Genomic DNA, 12342 nt, shown 5'->3' with positions numbered 1-12342 from the left:
GGCTTATATATAATGGGATTGGGCCCAACTTGGGTCCGGTTAACATATATGGCCTGTTTGGTCCAACTTTGGGCCAAAACCTTTAAGATTAGCGTTTTAGATATTTTTACTTTCTAAATAATAATTTTTAACATTCTAACCTTCCTCACTCATAATTAATTTTCTCAGCTGCAATACCGGACAGATCTCAGCCGATACTATCGGTCAAATTTCTAGTGTGCATTTTTACGCAAAAAAAATATGTTTTCCGACTCAGAAAAATCTACTAAGTCCAAATATCATATTTATATGGTCAAATTACAATTTCTAAATTTTGCAACCATTTTTGCCCATATATTATTAGTTACTTAATTAATTACGGTTTGACCGGGTTTTACACATGGGAGGGCGTAAAGAAGAAGGCTAAGGAAAGCTATACCAGAGTCTTTGGGAAGAAGCTAGATTTGGTGGATGAGGTCACCAAGTCAAAGGAGAGGTATGCAGATTTGGAGGAGACTATAACTCAGGGGATGGATGAACTAGTTGAAAATCTTAAGGTCCAGTTTCGAGTTATAGCTCCCAAGGTAGACCTCTTCCTTATCGGTCTTGATATGATCATGGCTGATGGGAAGATCATCCTTGCTCATGATGACGAGAAAGACATTCCCATGCCCCACCTGTAGACTTCGGAAGTCCGATTTGCGGGAGCTCCTCAGGGATTTTCAACTCGGATGGAAGAGGAGTCTGCTTCCTCTCAGCCTGAAACTCTCCCATGCTCTTTAATATCGGCCGAGGACAACTCCAACCTGACTTCCAATGAGCAGCTTCCTCCCTCTTAGTTTTAGTTTTCAAAATGTGACTGGCCCGTCTTGTGGGTCTTTGTGAACAATTCATGTTGTAATAGTTGTAGTTGAAAAATCTTTCTTTTTATTTTGCTACTAAAAAACTTTCCCCACTATTTTAATATGTGGTAGTTTTTTGCATGAATGAATGTTTCTTTATTTACTCTTTCTTGACATGGCGTAGCTTGTTTCTTTAGTCTTTTGTGACTTGGGAAAACGTTTAAGTCACTTGATAACTTTTGATGCGAATTTTGTTAAGTTGCTTAAGATGTCGGTAAAAGTAGGCCAGCTACTACATTGGGCCTTTCAAGCGAGGCTATTTCCCCTTGATTAATGTTATTTCGACTTTAAATAGTCAGCTTTTAATTAGTTATTTTTGCGATTCATTCTAGGCCCGACTATTTAAGTTTTAACGAGGTCGGTCCACGATCTGCTTATATAACTTCTTACACTAATTTGTACCTCGTCGCTTCATCTTGCCAACCACCTACGTCAGGCAATAACTTTCGCAGATTTTTAAGCTTAAATTAATGCATTTGAATGGAAAATTTAATGAGAAAAGAACTATCATTAATAAAAAATGATTTAGATAAGTGTTCTTAATACTAAGAGTTTTTATTACACTTAACTCTTGCTATGGTGCCTCATTAAAACCCCATCCAGAAAAATCCTTCTCGGGAAAAAAAACTATGAAGTCGGGAAAAAGAGTACAATAGGGAGCAAGGTTCACTTTCTAACTGTAGTACGTCTTCAAGTTACATGCATGCAATGACCTTGGGAGCTCACTTCCCTCCAGGTCGGACACTTTGTAGTAACCATTTCCTAAGACTTCGATGATCTTGTAGGGTCTTCCAGTTTGCAGCCAACTTTCTCTCACCCTACTTTAGTACTCCGATGACATTTCGAATTAGTATGAGGTCGTTTGCAACGAAGCTTCTTTTGATGACTTTCTTATTGTACCTTAGGGTCATTCTTTGCTTTAATGTTTCTTCTTTTATCCGAGCTTGTTCTCGGACTTCTGGGAGGAGATCAAGTTCTTCTTTTTGAGCTCGAACGTTCCCTACTTTCTCGTAGAACTTAACCTTGGAGATTCTTCATGGACTTCTATAGGAATTATGGCTTTTATGCCATAAGCAAGTTGAAAAGGAGATTCCCTAGTTGTTGAGTGGGGGTTGTTCGATATGCCCATAGGACTTCAGGGAGCTCGTCAGCCCATGTTCCCTGTGCGTCTTGTAGTCGGCGCTTCAGCCCGGCCAGTACGACTTTATTTGCAGCTTCTATTTGTCCATTAGCCTGGGGGTGTTCTACCGACCTGAACTGGTGCTTAATTTTGAGGCCTGCCACGAAGCTTCTAAATGCTGATTCAGTGAATTGAGTTCCATTATCCGTGGTAATGGAGTGTGGAACTCCAAATGGGATGACAATATTCTTGTAGAGAAACTTTCGACTTTTTTGAGTTATGATGGTTGTTAGAGGTTCTGCTTCTATCCACTTAGTGAAATAGTCAATCCCAACTATGAGGTACTTTACCTATCTAGGTGCCTGTTGGAATAGTCCGAGGAGGTCTAAACCCCATTTTGCAAATGGCCAAGGTGAGGTAATGCTAATGAGCTCTTCTGGAGTTGCCACATGAAAATTAGCATGCTTTTGACAGGATGGATAGTTTTTGACGAATTCGGCTGCCTCCCTTTGTAAGGTCGGCCAAAAGAAGCCGGCTCGGATCACTTTCTCAGTTAGTGATTGTCCTCCTAAGTGGTTTCGACATATGCCACTGTAGACTTTCTCTTGGACTTCTTCAGTCTTGGAGTTCGAAACACACTTTAATAGAGGTTTACTCCTCTTTTATAGAGAATGTTGTGGACCAAGGTATAGTTTTGTGCTTCCCTTATGAGCCTTCTTTCTTTCCTTTCTTCTTTAGGGAAGATATGGAATTGAAGGTATTCGATAATAGGGGCCATCCAACCCAAACCTAGATTGAAGATGGTCATTGTACCCGACTTGTCAACTTCTTTGACCACTGATGGTGTGTGGAGGGTTTCTTGAATTAAACTTCTATTGTTGCCCCCTGGTTTAGTGCTAACCAACTTAGAGAGGGTGTCAGCTCGGATATTTGATTCCTGGGCTATATGTCAGACTTTTGCCCCAGGAAATTGAGCAAATTGTGCGAATATTTCTTTCAGGTACTTCTTCATATTGGAATCTTTGGCTTGATAGGTCCCATTTACCTGAGAGGTTATCACTGAGAATCGCTATACACAATCAAACTTACTATCTCGACCTCTTTGGCTAACTTCAAGCCAGCAAGTAATGCTTCGTACTTTGCTTGATTTTTGGAGGCCAGAAACTCAAAGTTTATTGAAAATTCTATCCGAGTTCCTTCTTCACTCTCCAGGATGACTCCTGCTCCACTTTCAGCTTTATTGAATGATCCATCCACATATAAATTTCAGGCTGTAGGACTTCCCTGCATTTTAGTATACTCGATAACGAAGTCGGCTAGGTATTGGGATTTGATTGCTACCCAAGTTTTATACCTTAAGTCGAATTCAGACAGTTCTATTGCCCATTGTAGCATTCGACCTATAGCGTCTAACTTTTGGAGGATATGCTTCATAGGTTAATTAGTTTAAACTTTTATGATTTGAGCATGGAAATAAGGTCAGAGCCTTTTGGAAGTGATCACAAGGACATATGCGAACTTTTCTATTTTCTAATAGTTTAGTTCTACCCCCTGTAGAGCCTTGCTAACAAAATAAATTGGTTTCTACCCATTCTCATCTTCTCAGACTAAAGCTAAGGCTATGGACCTACTTGTAACTGCTAAGTATAACATGAGTTTTTCTCCTAGAACAAGTCGGGTGAGTATTAGTGGCTGATTCTAGAAGTTTTTGAAATCTTGAAAGGCTTGCTTGTATTTCTGAGTCCATTCAAATTAGCATCCTTTCTTGAGAATTGAGAATAAGGGTAGAGATGTCAGGACTGATACCACCAAGAATTTGGATAAGGTTGCTAACCTTCTATTCAATTGTTAGACTTCCTTGAAGAAAGTCAGACTTTTCATCTCAAGTATCACTTTACATTTATCCAGGTTGGCTTCGATGCCCCTTTGGGTGAGTATGAAGCCTAAGAACTTCCCGGCTTCCACTGCAAATGTTACTTTGAGGAATTTAGTCCCATCCCATGCTTTCTTATTGTGTTGAATACCTCAACTAAGTTAGACAAGAGATTAGTGTCTTCCTTTATTTTGACGAACATGTCGTCAACATAGACCTCCATTAACTTACCGAGGTGTGATGAAAACACCTTATTCATTAGCCATTGATAGGTGGCTCTAGCATTCTTTAATCCAAAAGGCATTACTACATAACAATAGTTGGCATTTGGGTGATGAAGGAGGTCTTTTCTTTGTCCGGATTATACATCGAGATTTGATTTTACCCCGAGTATGCATCCATAAAAGACAAGTATTGATACCCTAAAGTTGAATCCACCAAGGCATCAATGCTAGGAAGTGGGTATGGATCTTTAGGATAGGCTTTGTTGAGGTTGGTATAATCGACACACATTTTCCACTTTCCATTCTTTTTTTTCCACAAGTACCACATTAGCCAGCCACAAGGGGTATTTCACCTCTCTTATGAATCCGAATTCTAATAAAGCTTGTACTTGCTCTTCCATGATTTGTGCTCTTTCAGGACCGAGCTTTTGTTGAGCAGGTCATGATCTGGGTTAGATAGCAAGCTTGTGACACATGAGGTCAGGGTGTATCTCAAGCATGTCAGAGACTTTCCAAGCAAAGAGGTCATAATTTTGTTGTAAGAGCTTAACGAGATCTGTTCTTAATTCTTTATCCAGGTTAGCTCCTATACTCAAAGTTCCGGACTTTAACCCCTTACCAAAAGTGGTTTTCAAAGAGATAAAGCCAAGAGGTCAGATGGGCGTGTCTTCTAACCCAAAAAGATTTTCAGGATAGGCTCTTAGTTCTTTCTCTTTTAGCTTGAGCTTGTTAAAAGCAAGCTTGAATAAGATATCGGCCGAACTCCCTTGATCTACCAGAGTTTTGTGGAGATTTGCATTAGCAAGTATCATTGTAATCATAGCAGGATCGTCCTGCCATGGGGTTACTCCTTGAGTGTCTTCTTTGGTGAATGAGGTGGGTAAATCGGGAACTTCGCATTCTTCACCGACTTGGTAGATTTCTTTTAAATGTCTTTTGCGAGAAGACTTGGTTATCCCTCCTCCTGCAAATCCTCCGACTATCATGTGGATGTGCCTATCAGGGATTTGTGGTGGCTAATCTCGTTGACCCATATCTTCCTCACTTCTCTTCCTTTTTCCTGGATCGTCCGATCTCTCAGCAAGATATCTTTCTAACCGACCTTTTTTGGCCAGTTTTTCTTTCACATTTTTCAAGTCGTAGTAATCATTGGTGGAATGTCCATATAGTTTGTGATACTCACAGTATTCCGTCCGACTTCCAACTTTCTTGTTCTTTATGGGATGAGGGGGTAAAATTTTTTAGTGTGTCAAATTTTCCTGTAGATGTCGACAAGAGAAACTCAGAGCGGGTGTAGTTATGGTATCTTCTGGGCTTGTCCGAGTTATATTCATCCTTTTTCTTTGCTTTTCTATCTTTATCCGGAGCTTGATAAGGAAGGTTTTGCTTTGGAATTAGCTCTCTAAGTCAAGAATTCTCCTCCATGTTGATGCACTTTTCCACCCGTTCTTTTACTTCGTACAAAGAGGTCGGACGTCATTTGGATATTGATTGAGAAAACGATCCTTCTCTGAGGTCGTTAACCAAACCCATTATCACTGCTTCTGTGGGTAAATTTTGAATCTCAATACAAGCTTTGTTGAATCGTTCCATATATATAAACTCGGAGAGTTTCTCCAACTTCTTGTTTGATCCCCAAAAGGCTAGGAGCATGTTTGACTTTATCTTTCTCAATCGAAAAGAAGATGAGAAACTTTCTTCCATGGTCATTGAAACAAGTTATTAATATAGGTGGTAAACTTTCAAATCACTTCATCGCCGCTTTGGTTAATGTCGTCAGGAAAGCTTTACAGCGGGCTTCATTGGACACATCAGCCAGATACATCCGATTTTTAAATTGCTGAGGTGGTGTCTCTGGTCGGTCATTCCCTCATAGAGGTCTATGTCGGTGCTTTTAAAGTTTCTAGGAACCCTAGCTCACATGATTTCTTCTATGAATGGATCTTCTCTTCCGAGAGGGCTTTCCTCCCGATCCATACGGTTGCACTGACTTCAAAGGTTGGCCTCTAGTTTTAAGAGCTTTTCTTCTAGCTTTCTTCAGAGGTGTACCTCCTTTTGCAAATCTCTTTTAGCCCCTCTTTGTCGCTCGATATCCTGTTCAAGTTGCTTTAATCGACCAAGGTGCCCGGGCGAGTCTCACGATCTCGGTTGGATGTGGGGGCTCTTCATTCTCTGGTGGATGTATTTCTAAATGGATTCTCCTAGGTGGAGGATTTCCTGATGTTTGATGCACATGAAAACTTGTCTCTCAACAAATTTTCTTCGGCAAGTATACCGAATTGTCGTCAAGTAATAACTCACAAAAGAGTGAGGTCGAATCCCACAGAGATTAACGGATTAAGCAATCAATGGTTGATTAATTATCCTAGTCAGACGGTTCAGATTTGGATAATGAGTAGCAGGAATTGTAAATTGACAAAAAAGAAAGGAAAAGCAATAAAGTGCAGAAAAGTAAAATGACAAGAAAAGTAAATGTAAGAACTAAAAATAAAATGAACATTGGGATCAAGAGATATTGCAATCCTCTGGATCATGTTCATTCTCATCTCTTCCTCAATCAATGCGTTCATTGATCTCCTTGGCAATCTTAAGTGATCGAATTACAATTCCTTGTAATTCAATCTCTCAAATCTTGATCAATAGCCAATTTCTTGGTCAATTGCTCATGAGAAGAGATGAAGTATGGTCACTGATTATACCACATGCATTCCCAAATCAAGTGTTGGTAGAATTATAGTCACCATATCCTTCCAACCCCAATTTGGTCCAACATGAGAAAGCATTTCTAGCATGATCTCTTCATTCCTCTTCCAAGGTTCAGAAGAGATCCAAGTATGAATAGCTTCTTTTCCAAGATAACTACCCAATTGGATGAAGATTGAAAGCTTTCTAGTAAAATCAAGAGAAAAGAAAGAAGAAGAAGAAGAATGAGAACTACAATTGATCCATTGAATCACAATAGAGCTCTCTAACTCAATGAAAAGAGTTAGTTGGTCATTGCTCTACAAAAAAATAGAAAAGAAAGAAAGTGCAGAAAAGTAAAGATGAAGATTAAAACTAAAATTGAAACTTCAAAATTTCTAAATGAAAAGTACAAAGAAAAGAAAGAAAAGGAAAAGTATGTGAGGGGAGGGAGTCCGAAGACCCCTCTCTAATCCCCCCTTCCAGAATTTCCGTTGAATGTAAAAGCTAAGGCCCTTATATAGGCTCTCCTAAATTACAAAATAAAATTAAAAGCAATTTACAATTAAATGAAAATTCCTATTCTAGATGCTTCTTGTGGCCTTGATTGGTTGACACTTGTGGGCTTGCTTCCTTGAGGTTGGGTGGTCCTTGAAAGAGAATCAAATTGAGGTCCAGGTGCTAATGTCAGTGCTAACGTTAGCCACACTAACACTACAAGTGTGGCGTTAGTGCTGAAGTTAGTGTGGCTAACGTCACACTTGCTACCCAGTTGGTGTTTTTGGGGCTTAAAAGATGCCTCTGGTTTGTACTCCAATTTCATTCCCATTATAGAGTATTATATATCGTTGGAAAGCTCTGAATGTCAGCTTTCTAAAGCAACTAAAATCACCTCAATTAGACCTCTGTAACTCAACTTATGCTCCTTTGAAGGGGACAGGGTTGCTGGCATAGTGGCTGGCGTTATTGGCAAACGTGAGTGCCAATAACGTCCGCGATCAGGGCCGAAAATTGCCAGGTTTTGGAGCTCAAACTTAATGCCCACCCCATACTATTATAAATTGTTAGAAAGCCCTGGATGTCTACTTTTCAACGCCTTTGGAAGCGCATCATTTGCAGCTCTACAGCTCGGGTTACACTTCTTGGAAGGTGAAGAGGTCAGCTGGCCTTACTACAGGTTGATACCATGTTCATCTTTGCACTTTCAAGGTAGGTTTTCTCCCTCAAATTCAGTGTCCACCATGTAGTTCCATATATGCTTGGAAAGCTCTGGAATCCTACTTTCCAATGCCACTGGAATCATCTCATTTGGAACTTTGTGGCTCAAGTTATTCTTGTTTGAAGAAGGCATGGTCAGGCTGCTGGGTGGGACTTTTGCCCACGTTAACTACCACGTTAATGTAGTTAACGTGGAAGCTAACGTGGGTCTTTTTGCTTCGCAAACGTTGGTGGGGATCACCTTTTCCACTAACTTTGGCATCTCCCTTTCCTTCCATGTTAGTTCCCACGTTAATGTAGTTAACGTGGAAGCTAATGTGGGTCTTTTTGCTTCGCAAATGTTAGTTGAGATCACCTTTTCCACTAACGTTGGCATCTCCCTTTCCTTCCACGTTAGTTCCCACGTTAATGTAGTTAACGTGGAAGCTAACGTGGGTCTTCTTGCACCTTCGCTAGCGTTATTGTCACTCACTTTTGCCATTAACGCTGCTCCTTCTTCAAAGTTGATGCCATTAACGTTCCCACTAACGTTCCAACTTTCCTTCCTTCTACGTTAATGGCCAAGTTAGTGGTACTAACGTAGCCACTAACGTGGCTCTTCTCTGCTTCTTGTTACCTGAAATTAATCAAACAAAGTGCATCAAAGTCTTGCTCTTAATCATGGGATCATGCATCATCCATTTTATCATTCAATTCATGCATAATTCTCATGAAATCATTCAAATTTCACAATGTTTGCTTGAATCATGGTGTGAATGCATTTTCATCCAAATACTTGCTCATTTTCTAGAAAAATGCATGAAACTACCCTAAAGCATACAAAAAATGGTTAGTAAAACTAGCCAAGATGCCCTGGCATCAATGTTCCCTCTCTATTAGGACCACTCGTTCTATCATGTCGTGGAGGTATCATGAGTGCTCGATCATCGTTATAAAGTTCCGGTTCTGACTCAAACGCTATGTAACCGTCTTCAAATTGATTGTCCGCCATGATTGGGTGTAGACATCCAGATCCCCAGTAATGGCGCTAATGTTCCGAGGGTTACCTGAAAATGAGTTGCTTTTGGGCTTGAACATGAGGTCCAAATTCCTTATGAGACAGCGTCCAACTTCTGTTGGTGCTGAGGTGCCACCGTCCGAGTTCCTCGTGAGAAGGTGGGAAGTGTTACCTACAAGAGACTCCGATGCCTAGGTTATCAAAGGTTTTTTGTAGATTGGGTTCTGAGTATGCCTGAGAGTGTTAGTGTATTTATAGTAGAGTTGATAACCACATTTCAGAGTAATTCCACCTTTGATGGTGGATAACCATTTTCTTTTTCTAGGGAAGTTGTTGAGATCTCCCTTCTAGATAAGTAGAGCTGAGCTATTGTCGTCAAGCCCGACTTATATGAGGTCGGGTAGGCGCAGAGATAAACTCTTTTGGGTGGACTTCTATTCATTTTGGGCTTGGTTATATTTTTGGATCAGGATATGAACAAATATATTTTTAGGTTAATTATTATTTTGGTCCAAAAAAATTAATATTTGACAAATTGGCTTCTAGAAAAGAAATGATATTTTGATTGAGTTAAACCCCAAAGTGGTCCCTGAGATTCACGGATTGCATCGATTTAGTCCCTGACTTACCAATTGCATTGTTTATGTCCCCGACTTTGTTAAAATTGCACCACGGTCATCCCTCTCCACATCTCTAGCCAGATTAACTGCTGCCGGCAGTGACATGGCGCTGAGATGCCACGCTGGCATATATAACGGCTAGCTGAGGTGGGAATTGAAACTGTTTGACCCATTGTGGTCCCTCTACCTATTTTTAACCCAAATTTCCTGCATGACATCGTTATCGTTCTTCATCTTCTTCTCTTTGCTCAGCAACGTTCTTCTCCTGCTTCATTGTTGTTACTCTTTGAATTGAAACGAAAATCATGATTGGATGTGTGAGCCAGGGTCAAGGAAGCTCTACACGATCAACAACGAGTACTCAAAGTCAGAGCAGACCGTTGCGGGTGCCAAAGCATTGTGGGTGCGACTTCCGGCCCGTGCTTCGGTGGTCCAGAACAAATACTAACCCGGATAAGCCTTTCTTTGGTTGTCCGCATTACAATGTGACTTTTTGTTAAGAAAAATTGCTAAGTGACTTTCTGTTCTTTACTCCTTATCATACTTCATACACAGACTAGGGGCAAAACATGGTGTGAATTTTTTCTCTGGGCTGATGATATAGAAGAAGAAGAGGAACATAAAGAAAGACAGGATGCAACTAAAAATAACAATGAACAAGTGAGAGTCAATTTAGCCTGGAAGATTGGAAAATTGGAAGCTGAAGTAGGACTCAAAAATGTATAATATAATTTTTAGGCATACTGGTCTTTTTTACTGTAGTTGTTGTATTAGTTATGACTTTAAAGTTCTGACAATGTTGTATGTAATATGTTAATAGATGAATGAAAGTAAGTTAGAGTTGCTTTTTTTCTTAAGTAATGTGCCCTGTTTTGATAGAGTAGTTACCATAAAGAAAAATAATTAAAAATCATCTAACTTTATCATAGAAGAATACATAATGCATAATTACTAAAACTGATAAACATGATTGAGTATCAAACATTAAAGGAACAAAACAAGTGCAACACAAAAGAAATCAAGTCTGGCAATATAAAAGTTTGGCCTATTGTTCTAAACAAAGCAACTCTCTAGTAACTGTCATCAACAAAACAAAGAAATATTGTCTTAAACACCCTGAGGGGGGTAAGTAGCATGGCATCAAACATCAATTGCTCTTTTTCCTTGGTGCTTTGAAACCGGGAGTTGGAACAAACTTCAAAAAATGGCCAATCTTAAAGATGTTGCTACACTGGCTCCTTGCATTGGATCCACACCAATCGATTAATGTGGTGGTGAGATCCTCTTTTTGGTGGGTAACTTCTCTGTTCTTGATGATACTAGTGCAGCAGCTCCTACTATGTCCTAAAACAGAAAAACATTTCGATCCTGAATGAGTCCAGTGCACACAAATTTTGGATGAAGTTATGTAGTGACAAAAAGAAGTGTATTACTTGTGATCCTTCATAGTTTGGTTGTGATAGCTCAATCTCCACAGTAGGAGGATTATCAACAGGTGAAGCAGCAGGAGGATTATCAACAGGTGCAGCAGCGGTAGTAGGCTGAGGGTCAGCCCCAGAAGCAGAAAGCAGAAGCAGTGGCATTAGATTTGGCTTTATCTGCAGCAGCCTTTGCAGTTACAACAGCAGCAGCTACTTCATCTAGTTTTTTCTTTAAGCACCCTCTCTTAGTATGCGCTTTTACTCCACAATACCTACATGTGAATGTCTTCAGATGCCTTTTCAAACGTCCACTTAGTTTGGTTTTCTTGTTACCACTATTACCTTCATCAGCATCTTTTCTTCTTTTCTTTGTTAGAGCTCCTGGCCTCCTCCTAATGTTAGGGGCTTGTGACTGACTGTACACAAATTTCTCCCACAATGATTGAACACAACTATCACAGTGGCAGCGAACTCCACGAAGCCAAACATTTTCCACCTTCAAACCCTAGACAGTCGCTAGGACTCAGGATTTTATGGTGCGTAGTGTTGGTGTTCAGAAGAAGAAGAGGAAGAGAAAGTGATCACAGACATTGGGTTATTTGGATTTCGACTCTCAACAAGTCTCAAACGACGCCGTTCCATCCACCTTTCTTTTTACCGCCAAAATTGACACTCCAGCGTGGAACCCAGCATGGCATCTTAGCGCCATGTCACTGCCAGCAACAGTTAATCTGGCCGAAGATGTAGAGAGGGACGACCGTGGTGCAATTTTAACAAAGTCGGGGATATAAACAGTGCAATTGGTAAGTCAAGGACTAAATTAGTGTATTCGGTGAATCTCAAGTACTCCTTTGAGGTTTAACTCCAAAAAATAACCTAAATTTGACAAAATATATCTATTTTTTATAAGTTACATATGACTTTTATATTTGATATAATTTTTTGTTGGAATATTTTAAAATTATTTAGAAGTTACATAAAAAAAACTGATTAAGAAAAAGAACTTAGCAGAATTTATATTTAGAGAATTAACATATCATTTTTTTTCTTCTCAAGAGATTTTATAAAAAAAATTAAATCTTTTGAAACTAAGTTTATTTCATAGTTTTTGCTGTTTGTGAACATATAATGGTGTCACAATGGTTGGTGCATGGTCTACGGTTTATATCATGCGATACAATAATTTTTTTGGAGCATGTGTACTTATAATTTTTTTTTCAAACAAAAAAAAAGCTAATCAACAGTAATAAAATCAGATAAAAAAAACCTAAATAAACGCAAATGTCAAAGTAAAAGTCGAACGTGG

The sequence above is a fragment of the Arachis ipaensis genome, chromosome B08 (genome assembly GCF_000816755.2).
Source record: "Arachis ipaensis cultivar K30076 chromosome B08, Araip1.1, whole genome shotgun sequence".
In the NCBI taxonomy this organism is placed as follows: Eukaryota; Viridiplantae; Streptophyta; class Magnoliopsida; order Fabales; family Fabaceae; genus Arachis; species Arachis ipaensis.
This window is presented reverse-complemented; position numbering follows the sequence as displayed.